Source organism: Sarcophilus harrisii, chromosome 2, assembly GCF_902635505.1.
Source record: "Sarcophilus harrisii chromosome 2, mSarHar1.11, whole genome shotgun sequence".
Taxonomy (NCBI): Eukaryota; Metazoa; Chordata; class Mammalia; order Dasyuromorphia; family Dasyuridae; genus Sarcophilus; species Sarcophilus harrisii.
Window position 1 is genome coordinate 350600655 of NC_045427.1, and position 14434 is coordinate 350615088.

Below are 14434 nucleotides of genomic sequence, written 5' to 3' on the forward strand. Positions count from 1 at the left end.
TTCACACATGGCACCTCTCTGACATGATTCTCCTGATTTTCCAGTTGTTGGTACCTTTTCTTCTTCAAATTATTTTGTTTTACTTTGTATTTATTTATGTGTGTGTGTTGTATTTCCACCTTAGTCTTTGACATTGTTGAGTCCTGAGAGGACATTCATTATATTATCAAAGAGCGAAGATCCTTATGGCACTGGAAAGAGGGGGAGGGACTAGACTTTGGGAATGGGTTTTGTTGTAAAAGCCCTGGGATTTTCATATCCTGGGATTTTTCTGTTACTATATTCCCCTTAGAATCCTCTTGTTTTTTGTGCTTCATTATCAAAGAGAAGCATTAACAATCTCTATACTTTTTGTTCCTACAGAGTCAGGATTTTTCATTCCTTGGGGGACAAAGAAGAGGAGGTTAAATAGTAAATATTTATTGATGGTAGCAACAAGGAAAAAGTCATTCTAGTTATAGCTGGAGAGAGGTGACACATTTTAAAAAAAAACTTTTTATTTTCAAAATATATGCACAGATAATTTTTCAACACTGATCCTTGCATAACCTTGTGTTTCAGATTTCCCTCTCCTTCCACCCACCCCCTTCCCCTAGATGGCAAGCAATCCAATATATGTTATACATGTTAAAATAAATGTTAAATCCAATATCTGTAAACATATTTATATAATTATCTTGCTGCACAAGAAAAATCAGATCAAAAAAAAAGAGTGAGAATGTTATGTTGTGATCCACATTCAGTTTCCACAGTCCTCTCTTTGGGTATAGATGCTCTCTTCATCATAAGATCATTGGAATTGGCATCATTGTTGGAAAAAAATCACGTCCATCAGAATTGATCATCATATAATCTTCTTGTTGTCATGTACAATGATCCCCTGGTTTTGCACATTTCACTTAGCATCAGTTCATGTCAGTCTTTCCAGGCCTCTCTGAAATCATCCTGCTGATCCTTTCTTATAGAACAATAATATTCCATAACATTCATATACCATAACTTATTCAGCCATTCTCCAGTTGATGGACATCTACTCAGTTTCCAGTTTCTTGCCACTACAAAAAGGGCTGACACAAACATTTTTGCACACGTGGGTCCCTTTCCCTCCTTTAAGATCTCTTTTGGGATATAAGCCCAGTATGCATAATTTGATAACTTTTTGAACTTAGTTCCAAATTACTCTCCAGAATGGTTGGATCCATTACAGTTCCATCAACAATGTATTAGTGTCCCAGTTTTCCCACATCCCTCCAATATTCATCATTATCTTTTCCTGTCATCTTAACCAATCAGTTGTGTGGTGGTATTTCGGAATTGCCTTGATTTATATTTCTCTGATCGATAGTGATTGAGAGCACCTTTTCATATGATTAGAAATGGTTTTAATTGAAGAGGTGATACTGAGATAATATTTCCACTGAAATCCAAAGACTTAGGAGAGAAACTTTCCTCTAAACTCCAGACTTATAAAGATTTCTTTTTTGTTTGTTTTGTTTTTTAGGGAATGGGGGGGGGCAGCAAACTACATATAATGTCAACAACAAGTGGCATAATAATAAACTGGACATTTCCCAAAGTTACTCACATTTCTAACAGGAAGACAACTTTCAACATCTAATCTCTCTCTAACTATGATAACACACCAAGAACAATACTGCATAACCCCCTGTATAGATATCCCAGATAGTCCCCTGAGGTTACAGAGGAGGATAAAAATGATTAATTAGAAACAACATCCATCTGCCAATGTAGTCATTTTCCAAAGCCTGGGCTATGGTGCTCAGTAGGAGTGATGGACTGACTACCAATCTCAGATCTTCTGAAAGATTCTGATAGCAATAGGGTACAAGCTGACACATACCCACACACCAAGAAGAAGGAATGTGTTAGCCCTTCAGCTGAAGAATAGAGGCTCCCAGGGTCCCTTTTCAGAGTCCTTTGGATGATTCTATGCACAGAATGATTTATCCTACCTTTAAAATTGAGTCAAAAAGAAACCAAATGCCCTGAGTGCAGAATCTTGGATAAAGAGTGAAAAAACGAAAGTAAATAAAAATGGGAAAATGGTATCTGGTTTCACGGGTGAGTCTTTCCCAGAGACAACCAGGGAAAAGAAAAACTGTTGGGTTTTTGTTTTTGTTTTTGCTCTCTCTCTCTCTCTCTCTCTCTCTCTCTCTCTCTCTCTCTCTCTCTCTCTCTCTGTCTCTCTTTCTGTGTGTGTGTGTGTGTGTGTGTGTGTGTGTGTGATGGGTTTATGTGATTTTTTGTGGGGAGAGGGAGTCAGGCAGAGGGGATTTCCACAGGTCTCCAGAGCTTGTAGTTTTTCTATAAGAAAAATGAGTAACCAAAAAGGGTTGAAGATGCCAAAGATGAGCTGACAAATTCCTGAACTGAGATGCAGTCAGCTAAAGCCTGATGAAGAAGCATCAGAGAAGACAAAGAGCTACAGGATTTCAGGAAGAGGACCAGGGAGAACAGGATTCTCTGCATAGGAACTATGGGACTCCAGTACTTTTTTTCTTTCTATGGTTGAAACAATATCACCCAATTGCCTTAAGAGAGGATTCCTGAAAATGAATGTTGTAAAATTACAAAGAACAAGTATTACAAAGAAGAGGTAGAAGACACCACCTTTCACTCCTTTGCAGAAATGGAAGGTTTATGAGAGTGAAATATTTAATTTGAGGAGGGAAAATATTGATCAATTTGTCTTTTTTCTTTAAAAAAGCATTCTTTTTAAAAATTATTTATTTTTAATAATATTTTATGTTCCAAATACATGCAAAGATAATTTTCAACATTCATCTTGGCAAAACCTTGTGTTACAAATTTTCTCTCTTTCCTCCCCTTCCTCCTCCCCTAGATAGCAAACAATCTGATATAAAACATGGTCAATTCTTCTAAACATTTCCATATTCATCAAAGCATTCTGTTTTATATAAAATGGCTCTTTGAGAAGGATGAAAGAAGGGGATGAAAGGGGAAATTTAGGAGATGTAAAAGCAAATGATACCAGTAAAATTTATTTTTTTAAAAGAAGCTGTTAATGGGAGTGGGAAATAACCAGGGTGTCACTGTCTGGGATAAATCTCTATGAGGAAGTTCAGAAAAGTAGATGTAATGTCTTTGATGTATTGTCCTTGATGTACTATCATAACATTGGAGACAGAATAGATATTATTAAAAGGTCTCTTCCTGCTAAAAGTATGAATAACTTTGGGGAATGTTCAGGTTATTATCATAATTAAGTCACTTGTAGAAAATATATGTAGTTTGCTGTTCATCATCTCCTTCCCTTAAAAAAAAACAAAACAAACAAAATGAAACTTGATAAATATGGAGTCTAGAGGAGAGATTTTCTCCTAAATCTTTCTGTTCCAGTGGGAATATTATCCCAGATTCTGGCATAGCATTGAATCAAATAAAATATTAAAATTTCCTTAAAATGACACTTCTTCCCAGCTATATCTAGAATAGGGCAATTGTGGCCTTTTCCTTTGGTTGCTGCTATCAAGAGGGATATGCTTCCTCCTGATTCTGAGAGCATTTCCTCTCTTTAGTGGTCCAGAGAGAGCCTCTCCAGATGTTGTTATACTTAGACCTTATGATCTTATATAGAAAAATCCTTGTCCTTTGCTTTAGACCCCCAGGCTACCATTAGCATGCTTCTCTGTGGCCCTGGAGGTAATATGTATCCCAATCCACTTCCTATTTCCAATTCAGTCAATTATGGAATGAGAGAGTGTGTGTGTGTGTGTGTGTGTGTGTGTGCATTCTTCCATCCTTTGATCATTTCAAAGGAGAGTAAGATTCAATTCTGTTTGCATAGACTTCCATTTGTGCACACAAGACTTCCATTTGTGCACACAGATTAGGTGAAATAATTTTCCTTAACCTTCCTCTTCTTTATCCTCCACTCCAAAGATGGTCCTCTTCTCCACTATTTTCCTTCTTTTTTAAAGATCATTAAGAGCCACTCCAGACCTGTTTAATTGATTTCCTCGAAGATTCATGATAATGATAAAGTTCAGAAGGCATACATATTACCTTCTCATTTTATATTGTAAGCAGTTGATCCTTACTTATTGCTTTACAATTATCCTTTTTTATTTGCCTTTTTATTCTTCTTGCCTTGTGTTTCCTCTGATCTTTTCATCAATAATGCTTGGAAGTTCTCTTTTTCATAATAAAATTCATATTCCCCACCCCCTCCACAGAAGAATGCTCAGTTTTAATGGACATGGTTATTCTTGATTAAAAATCTGTATCTTTTGCCTTCTGGAATATCATGTTCTAAGCTCTTCTATACCACAAGGTGATGGCTTCTAAATCATGTGTCATTCTGACCGTGATAAACTGATACTTGAATTCTTTCTTGTTATTTGCAATATTTTTGTTTAACCTGAACTTCTGGATTTTGATTATAATGTATCTGTTGCCATGTTCTCTGCCTAAAGGCTCTCCTCACTCTGTTTTATCCTTTATTCAGCTGTCAAATTGGTATTCCTAAAGGACAAATCTGACTGTCACCTCTCTAGAAAATAAACTTTAGTGGTTCCCTATCACTTCTATGATCAAATATAAAATTCTCTGTATGGTACTCATGGTATTTCACAATCTCAACCCCTTCTTCTTACCTCCAACTTCCCTCTCCCTAAACAGATATTTCATATCTCCCTTGTTAAACCTTCTTGAGAGCAAGGGTTGTCTATTGTCTTTCTTTGTATCCCCAATACATAGCACAGTGCCTGTTACATAGTTGGTACATAATAAATGCTTATTGTGTCACTAACTGGAGTCATCCCCTTCTTTTGAGTTTGTGTCTTAATCATCTATACTCAATATGATGGCTTTTTATGGTGAAATTTGGTTTCTTTTGCTTGTTTTATTATTCATTCTTCTAGCCTACTTCTTGATTTCAGACATTAAGTTCAAGGTCAAACTCTGTACATTTCTGGAGAGAATGTCTGGGCTAGTCCTGATGCTACTTTCTTGGGGTATTGAGTATTATGTCATTCCAGAATGTTAGGGATGGCTCAGACTGAGCACCTGCAAGCTTTCAGTGCTCCCCAAATGGTATGAGCCAGGGCAAAGTCTTATCATTAGCCTCCTGGTCTGAGCTCTGCAAGTTCCTGATCTTAGTCTGAGCACCAAGCTTATTATAACAGACTGTCTGTTGTGGGACTCAGTCATTATAAGCCATCTGGGAATCTCTAATTATTTAGAGTGACACAACTGTAGACTTCTCTTTGACCTGGGATATATGCTCTGGTTATTTCCTTGCAGAGTTCCAACTTGACTGGAATCTTAAGCAGAAATCCAGCTTCAACTCTGGGATTCAAGCTACATAGCAACTGCTTTCTTTTTTTAAAAAAATATTTTTATTTGTTTTATTTTAAAAAAACAGAATAAGAAAAAAGGAAAACTGAAAAGCAATACAAAATGAAAAAGAACATTGACATGTATCCAGCAGAACATCAGGGAGGATTCAAAATATATAATAACAAATCACCAGATCAAGAAAGTATAACTATTAGTAAAAGAAATTATATTTATGAGTGTCCATCTTTTCTTTACTTCATTGCAAATTGTTCTTTTGTTCTCTGTTGCTCACCTTTTTTACTTTATTCTTTTTCCCCCTTTCATCTCCTGCCATCATCCCCCAAGTAGGCTAGTAGTTAAGAAAGAATATATTTATGTTTACATATATAAATACATACACACCCATACATAGACACACACATCTCATCCCCCCCTCTCCCATACACATATATCTTTCCTATTCCTCCTGACTCATTGCTTTAATTCTGCTCCTAATTTGCCTTGCTATTACTTAACTTCCCCCCACCCATGGATCCCTCCCTTGTCTTCTTCCCACACCCTATGCTTCCTGGTCTGCCCATCCCTCTCTCCCTTTATTTCTTTAGAGATTTTGAAGAGTGTTATACCCTTCGTGATATATATGTAGTGTTGCCTATTTAATCCATTCATGATGTGAGTAGGTTTTCAGAACTATTTCCCCCTCTAATGGCTCTGTATCTATTCTTCCTCTGCACCTCATTTGTAGAATTACTATTTTTATGACTGCTGTTTTCTTCTCAACTTATTGTTTGCTGTATCTACTCCTTATGCTGGTACATCACCCTTGAGCACAGGTTTCTTCTTTAATTCATCCCTGATCTGGATTGAGAAAATGGGAACAGAAACTAGGTAATGAGCAAACACTTCCTACGTGGTACTTGTTCCCACTCTGCAGGCAAATTTAAGCCCCTTTCTGCTGAATCTGGGACCTCTTCTTTTTTGGGGACATGACTTTTCTCTGGACTAGAATTCTCCAATATAGCTGCTCCTGGCCAGACCCAATCCCTAGTGTCCACAGATCTCTCTGTCTCCCTATTCTAATCTTGGTTGGAAAAAGACTCAATGTGATTTTTTTCTTGGATTTTCCAACTAGGCTAAAAACACATTTTTAGATATGTTTGGAACAGTTACTTTATTATAAGGGGGAGGAGGAGGAGGAGAGGTAGTATTTCCTAGTATTCCATTGTGATTCTATCTTCCATTGCTTATTAGCTCTACCTTCACTCTATATTAATTCTCATAAATCTTTCCATGCTTCTCTGTATTCATCATATTTGTCATTTCTTCATAGCACAGTAATATTTTAATACATTCATGTACTACAATGTGTTAATCAGTGGGCATTTACTTTGTTTCCAATTCTTCTTTCTACAAAAGCATGGTACTATGCATATTTTGATGTATGTGGGGATTTTTTAAAATAAATGACTACTATCTATTAAGGAATAGCTTTTAGTTATAAATTTCTTTTGTCTATATATATTGAATGTCAAGCCTTTATCCAAGAAATTTGATACCAATATTTTTTTCCACTTGACCAGATAGATCAATTATGTTTGTTTAGAAGCTTTTCAATTTCACATTAATAAAAGTATTTATCTTTTGTAATTGCTTCTGTCCCTTGTTTGATTAAGAACTTACTTACCATTAATAGTTGTAAAAATTCTATTAGCTGCTCTTCTTCCAATTTTTTAATGATAGGATCTTTAATATCAAAATCACATACCCATTTTGAATTTATTATGGCATATGCCCACTATTGCTTCTTACAAGGGACTTGGCAGGCAATTTCCATTCTCAACAACAAGCTACTTTTCAAAAGAGAGCACTCTTTGGCCTCTCCACTTCTCATATAATGTAAGCTATGCCTCAAGCCAAATTATACTCTTTCTCAATTATTTGGAACAAAATGAGCATTTCTTCCATAAGAATCATATGCAGTGGGGTAGCTAAATGGCACAGTGGATAGAGCACCAGCCCTGGAGTCAGGAGGACCTAAGTTTAAATTTTATGTCAGACACTTAACACTTATTTCTAGTTGTGTGACCCTGGGCAAGTCACTTAGAATCTCAAAAAAAAAAAAAAAAAGAATCACATGTAATGACTACACATATATAACCTATGTTAAATTACTTGCCTCCTCAGTGGGAGGGGGGAAGGAGGAAAGAAGGAAGACAAAGAGGGAGGGAGGGAAAGAATTTGAAATTCAAAATTTAAAAAAATAAATGCTAAAAATTGTTTTTATATGTAATTCAAAAAATAAAATTTTAAAAATATATAAACTCTTTGGCACCATCACACTTTCTCAACCAGTTTACTCCAGGCAAGTTACCCAAATAAAGTATGTTAGAAGAGCAAAGAGTCTCACCATGATTAGGGAGGACTTCTAAAGTAATTTTGTAGCAGATTCAATCCCAACCATATTTACTTAAAGCTAGAAGGCTGACTCCTATATTTCTTTAGTTACTCATGGAGGAGTAAAGTCACCAGGGACAGATGAACCATTTGGGGATCATCACTGAAAGCCTTCTTTTTTGGATTGTCCGTGAATACAAAGATAACTGAGAATCATCTGAAATCAGCCAGTGATAGGGTGAACAAGTCATGGAGAAATAGAATTAGAGGATGGGGACCTTTTTTTCTCTTCAACAAATCTGCTGAGAACTGGCTCTCCTTTCTCCTTTTCTCCTTATCTCGATCACCAAATTCTGGGTACTCTCCCTCATTCTCAAAACCACAGTAACATTTACGTTTTATTTACTATAACAGTATATTTAAAACCCCCAATGCATTTTAGAGCCAGGAAAGCTGTTAAAAATCAAATTCACTTTCCCCTCTTCCCATTTTAGAGAAGGGGAAACAGAAAAGAAATGCACCCAAAATTGTTCCTAGTAACAGATCCAGGGCTCCTGACCCAGGGATCTCTACTTTGTGTGGGAAGTGGTCCTGTTTTGTCTGTTTGTTACATGTGTCAATATGATGTATTTCAACTCATCAACTTTCTGGAGTAGGAACTGGTGGTGCTTCCCTTTGCCCAGCACCTAATCCAGTTCTCATTACAAAGAGGAAATTTGCTTTTGTGAGGGTATTTTCACCTCACTCCAATTAAATGATCACAGAAAACTCCGATATCTCAATTGAATCAATCAATGAAAACTAAGCTAAGTATGAATAATTCCTTAATGAAATGGAAAGAATCATAAGAGTTTTGGGTTCCTGAATGAGAATATATGATGTGATATTACATAACACATGTTTTGTGACTCTCCAAAGAGAATCAATTATGTTCTATAGGGTTATTTATAAAAACAGTAAGCTCTTCCAGGGCTGAGTCAGTTGAAAGGTGATTGAATATAGCAAGGAAGGACTTCTGTGATGGAATTGCTTTTGGGGAAGTATGTTTCTCACCTTTCTCTCTTGCCTCCTATTGACTAAATATTGGTCTTGTGAACTTCTCAAGGTGTGAGTAATAGTGTCCCCAGAGTAGTAGTGACCTTCAGTAGTATCTGTATTAGGAGCTGAGAAACATACCAAGCACAAACTTGACATATCAAGAAAAGGCTGCTTTTAAATTCTATAAGAGCTCAACCCTTAGAGCCCAGAAGAGCTACACCTAAGGAGAACTTCATGAGGATTTCATAAAGGAAAGAGTCACCCTTTTTTCTTACAGGTTCCCTACATGTGTGTTTCACTATTATCTTACTTTAAATTTGGGACCTTGTATGTGCAAGGGAAGAATGTGCCTCAAATTTGAAAGGATTGTTTCTGTATCAGTGATCCTGACTATACCTGCTTACTAAATGCCTCTTCTAAAAGCTAATTAAGTCTGTCTAATAATCAGGGGAAGCAAGACAGGGAAGCTCATGAGTATAAGAAAAATCTAAGTCCCTCAAGGTTTTCCTTTAGAACTTGGAGGAGAGTAGTAGTGAATCCTTTTTCTGGTGTCCTGGCTTGCCAAATTCAGTAGTAATTGGGGAAGTAATCTAGAGGAGTACTACTTCTTACTTGAGAAAAGTCACTATTAGAGTGTTACACTCCTTTAATACCTTTTGGGCTTGGATAAAGGAGTTGGGTGGGGAGAGGAAGAGGAAAAGACAGGAAAAAGGAGGGAAGAAAGGGAAGAGGCAGCTGATTGTAATCCTGGCTAAAGCATTTAATTTCATGGTCCTCGGGTAACTCTCTAAGACAATAAATTGCATAGCAATTGATGAATCTGCTTTATAAAAGGAGTTTCTTCCCTTGAAATTCCTTACATCAATGAAATCTTCCTCTCTCCAAAAAATAATTTGTTAAAAGGTTTGTATTATTATCCAATATTTACTGACATACAGATCCAATCTTCAAGGCTTAGCTCAAATGTTATCCTCTCCAGGGAATTCATTAGGCAAAAATGATTTTTATTTCTTTGAATCACACACAGCACTTTGTATTTCAGATTCAAGGATCTGTGATTCCATCAGCATGGATATTCCCTTCACTAATTCCCTATCCAGGACTTCTTATGAGGAACTGGTCAGGCAGTTTCCAGGAATACCCCATTGTACAGCCAATCTACACATAAACTGCTATGACTTCCAGAGGGAAGAAGAGGGAGGAACTCTGGCAACCCAGTTCAGTGGCATTTCCCCCATCCATTACTGCAGAAACAAGGGCACTCTGAGGGCACAAGCTTATTTCACTGACTCTGGGAAACTGACTTTGCCCAGGTCTTTCTTTCATTGACCATGGTTCAGGAGCAGAAATAGCATATATTTGGCCAGAAAATGATTAGGATGAAAGATTGATTGAGTCATTCTTCTCAAAGTCAGTTCCTGGCTGTGAGCCTCTCACACCTTCTTCAGCCAAAGCAAGCAGCTGGTGATAAGGTCTTTAAGCCATTGAGCAGGGAGAACTGGGAAAGACTGCCGGAAAGGTTCTCTTCACCTGTCTCTACTAGACAGTCAAGTGGCTCAAGAGGGATGAAGGGAAAATATAGACAAAGATAGAGGCAGAGAAAGGCAGAGCAATATAGACATGACAGAGGTCTAGAAAAAGACACAAAAGGGGAACAGGGAAAGAAGCCCCACAATGTCTTCTTTGTTTTCCCTAAACCACTCCAATGAGCTTAGAATTCTTTTTTTTTTATTAAAGCTTTTTATTTTCAAAATATATTCATGATAATTTTCAACATTCACTCCTACAAAACCCTGTGGTCTAATTTTTTTCCTCCCTTCCTCCACTCTCTCCCCCAGTTGGTAAGTGATCCAGTATATGTTGAACATATACAATTCCTCTACATATATTTCCATAAATATCATACTGCTTTAGAAAAATCAGATCAAAATGGGAAAAAAAATGAGAAAGAAAACAAAATACAAGCAAGCAACAACAAAAAGAGTGAAAATCCTATGTTGTGATCCACATTCAGTTCCCACAGTACTCTCTCTGGGTGCAGATGGCTTTCTTCATCACAAGATCACTAGAACTGGTCTGAATCACCTCATTGTTGAAAAGAGCCACATCCAATAAAATTGATCATTGTATAATCTTGTTGCCATGTACAATGATCTCCTGGTTCTGCTCACTTCACTCAGCATCAGTTCATGCAACTTCCTCCAAGCCTTTCTAAAATTATTCTGCTCATCATTTCTTATAGAACAATAATATTCCATAACACCCATATATCATAATTTATTCAGCCATTCTCCAACTGATGGGCATCCACTCAGTTTCCAGTTTTTCAGTTTAGAATTCTTTCAGAATTCCTAGCTCTAATCCATGTGTGACACATTCATTCTCCTCTTCCCCAGTGTCAGCTAGATTTAGCCCAGCTTTAAATCCTACCTTTTCGATATCATTCTCTCACTATTTCCAGAGTCATATCTATCCACCTCCCCTTGACCTCTAAACTGGCTCCACATGTCCCAACCTGGGAATTCTCTGAGATCCTGGCCTGGAGCTGTTCTTTCTTTAACTCCCTTATATTGGGGGAGAGCTCTGAAGGAAGGGACTGTTCCTAATCCCTCTCTGTTGTCTCACAGTAGCTCCACATAAAGCTGTAAGAAAAGTACAAACTTGTTGGTTAATGGCTACTTTCCACCAGGAGTGAGAACAGGACAGATTGTCCAGGAGAACAAGAAGTTTACTTGATCCTTTCTTAGAGTTTAGGATGCCAAGACCTAGGAAGGTTAATAATATCCCCCACAGTTTTCAGGAAGAATAAGAGTTAACAAATTATTTCAGAGCACTTCCTGTGTGAGTATTTCTACCTTAAGGCTTGGGGATGGTTGATTTGATAGCACTCTCTAAGGATAAATCTGGATTTTGATTTAGCATAAGAATGTGTGTTCATGGGCAAGTTAGTTCACTTCTTACTAGTAAAATAAAAGGATTATACTAGATGACCCCTAAAGTCTTTTCCAATTCTAAACCAACCAATCATTCAAGAAATATTTGTTATACAGCTGCTATTAAACTTTGTGCCACCCAGAAAGGTGAATGGACTCTGAGACTTCTGGGATACTGAAGTTCCTTCTTCCCAGGAGGAAGTGTATAGTATCATAGATTTATATTACATTTCCAAAGGATGAATAAGGTCAATGAGGGCAGGTAAAATTTTACCTTTTGTTTCCCCGTTAGACACAAAGTAGCTTTCTGAGATTTTAGACTGAACCAGAGATATAGTTTTGATTTCTGTGCAGATGGACCTGGTGAACTAGGACAATAGATGATTGTATGGGAAAGATGCAGAGATTTCCATAGTTAGAAAAGGCACTATCAACTATGATTTCTATCTGGGAGAGAGAGACAGACAGAGAGACAGACAGAGACACACACAGAGAGACAAAGAGAGGGGGGTATAGGGAGAGGAGGGAAGGAAAAGAGAGAAGGGAAAGAAAGAGAAAGAGAGAGGGAGGGAGGAAGGGAAGGAGAGAGACACTCAGGCAGGCAAATAGAGAGGTGGGGGGGAGACAGACAGGCAGAGAGAGAGAGAGAGAGATGGGGGCGGAGAAAAGAAAGAGACAGACAGAGAAAGGAAAAGAGAAGAAAGAGAGGAGAGAGATAAGCAGTAGAATAGACAAAGAGAGAGAAAAAGACAGAAAGAGAGAGACAGATTCAGAGAGATTCAGAAAAAGAGAGGCAAAGAGACAGAAAGAGAGGGAGAGCAAATAATTGAAGAGCCACAATAGAAACTAAGGAAAATGATTACCCCTTTCTGGGGTAAGGAAAAGTAGCAGAAAAGAATTAGAATGGGGGAAGACAAACTCTGGTCCTAATTTTCCTCTCTGAATCACTCTACAAGATGACAGAATTCTGGTTTCTATGATTGACAAAATTATGCCCAGAACACTATGACAGGAATAAATGAATGAGAGTGAACAGAGGACCTTTCCTTTTTGTGGGACCCAGCAACTTTAAAAAGAATGGGGTATTTTAGTTAGTTACTACTCTACTCCACCTTTCTATCATGTTCTCTGGAACTGTTGTTCCCTAACACAAATTGCTCTTACATCTAATTTTCTATGGGCAAAATATTTCCACTAAATAGAATGTAAGCTCCTTAAGGCAAGGACTAATTCTTTTTTGTCTTTGCATTCATCCCACCCCTTCCTTGACAGTGGAAGAAAGAATAAGGAACTCTAAGGGGTTTTTAATTGGCAATGTGGGGGAAGAGAGAGTTTAAGTATGTATGGAAAAAGTCTGGAAAAGCGATATGATAAGTAGAATAGTGAATCAGTTACAGAGATTTAAAAAAAGAATTACCTTTTTGCAGTGAGGGCCCAGTTGAAATTATGTAACAGGATTTTTAGTGAATTCAGATCAGAATTCGTTCATAATTTTTCTCCAGCTTTCTTCAGTAGCATATTAGTAAGAGAGAAGGCATGATGGTACTTGACAGGTCAAAATAATTTATAGAATAAGAGACAAGGGACTTTGAAAGAAGAGGATACTGTTGAGTTAAACTGCTTTGCTAACTGACAAAAATGGAAAAGGAAAAAGTGTTGCCAGTATTGATGATGTGGGAAAGAAATGAGAGGTTGATGGATTGAAGTTCATGGTGAGGATGAGGTATTGTAAGGCAGAGACAAAGATGAAAATATAACATGATTAAATAGAGGGAATTTCAGAGTTCATGAACATGGAAGTGGAACTCTTGTGGGTGATTATAAGATCAAAGATATGATCTGTATATTATACTTATGTAACATAATTTGTTTACCTATTCTCTAGGTAAACAAGTTCCCCCTTAGTTTCTAATTTGGAGTTAATACTTCTAAAAAAAAATGCTAAAGATGTCTGTACATTTAGGTCCTTTTCCTGTGGTGGGATTGGATCAAAGGAAATATAAAGACTAATAACTTTGAAGGTATATTTCTAAATTGCTTTCAAGAATAACTAGACCTATCATAATACCACCAACAGTGCACCAATGAGACCCCTTAGTTACTCATTTTCCTCTTGGGTCACCTTTGCCATTCTGATACATGTGAAGTAGGACTTTAGTGTTGCTTTAAGTTGCATATCTTTAAATATTAATGATTTGAGTATTTTTTTCCCCAAATGGCTGTCGATAGCTTAGGTTTCTTCCTTTGAAAACTGCTTATTTATATCCTTTTCCAAATTACCCCCTTGGGAAAAGGATCTTAGCCTTATCAATTTGAAACGTTTTTTTTTTTTTTTGTATCTAAGATGATATCTATCAGAGAAACTTGATGTAAAGATTTCCCAGTTACTTAGGTTTGTTCATGCAATTTTTTTAAAACATTTTTACAATCATATTTGTCCCTTTTATCTTTTATGATTCTCTCTGTCAATTTAGTTATGAATGCTTCTTCTGTCCTTAGGAGTGGAAAGTTAATTTCTTTATTACTCCAGGAACCATTTGTTCTAACACTAACTTCTCTTGTATCTAATTTTCCATGTACAAACTGTTTTTGCCCAAAAGAATGTAAGTTCCTTAGAGCAAAAAGTCCTGATATCCATTAGGTTGTTAATAAATATTTGTTTAATAGAATTTAAACATATCATATCATATACATGTAGATATCATATACATACATATATGTACATTGTGGAATCATGTCTGACTCTT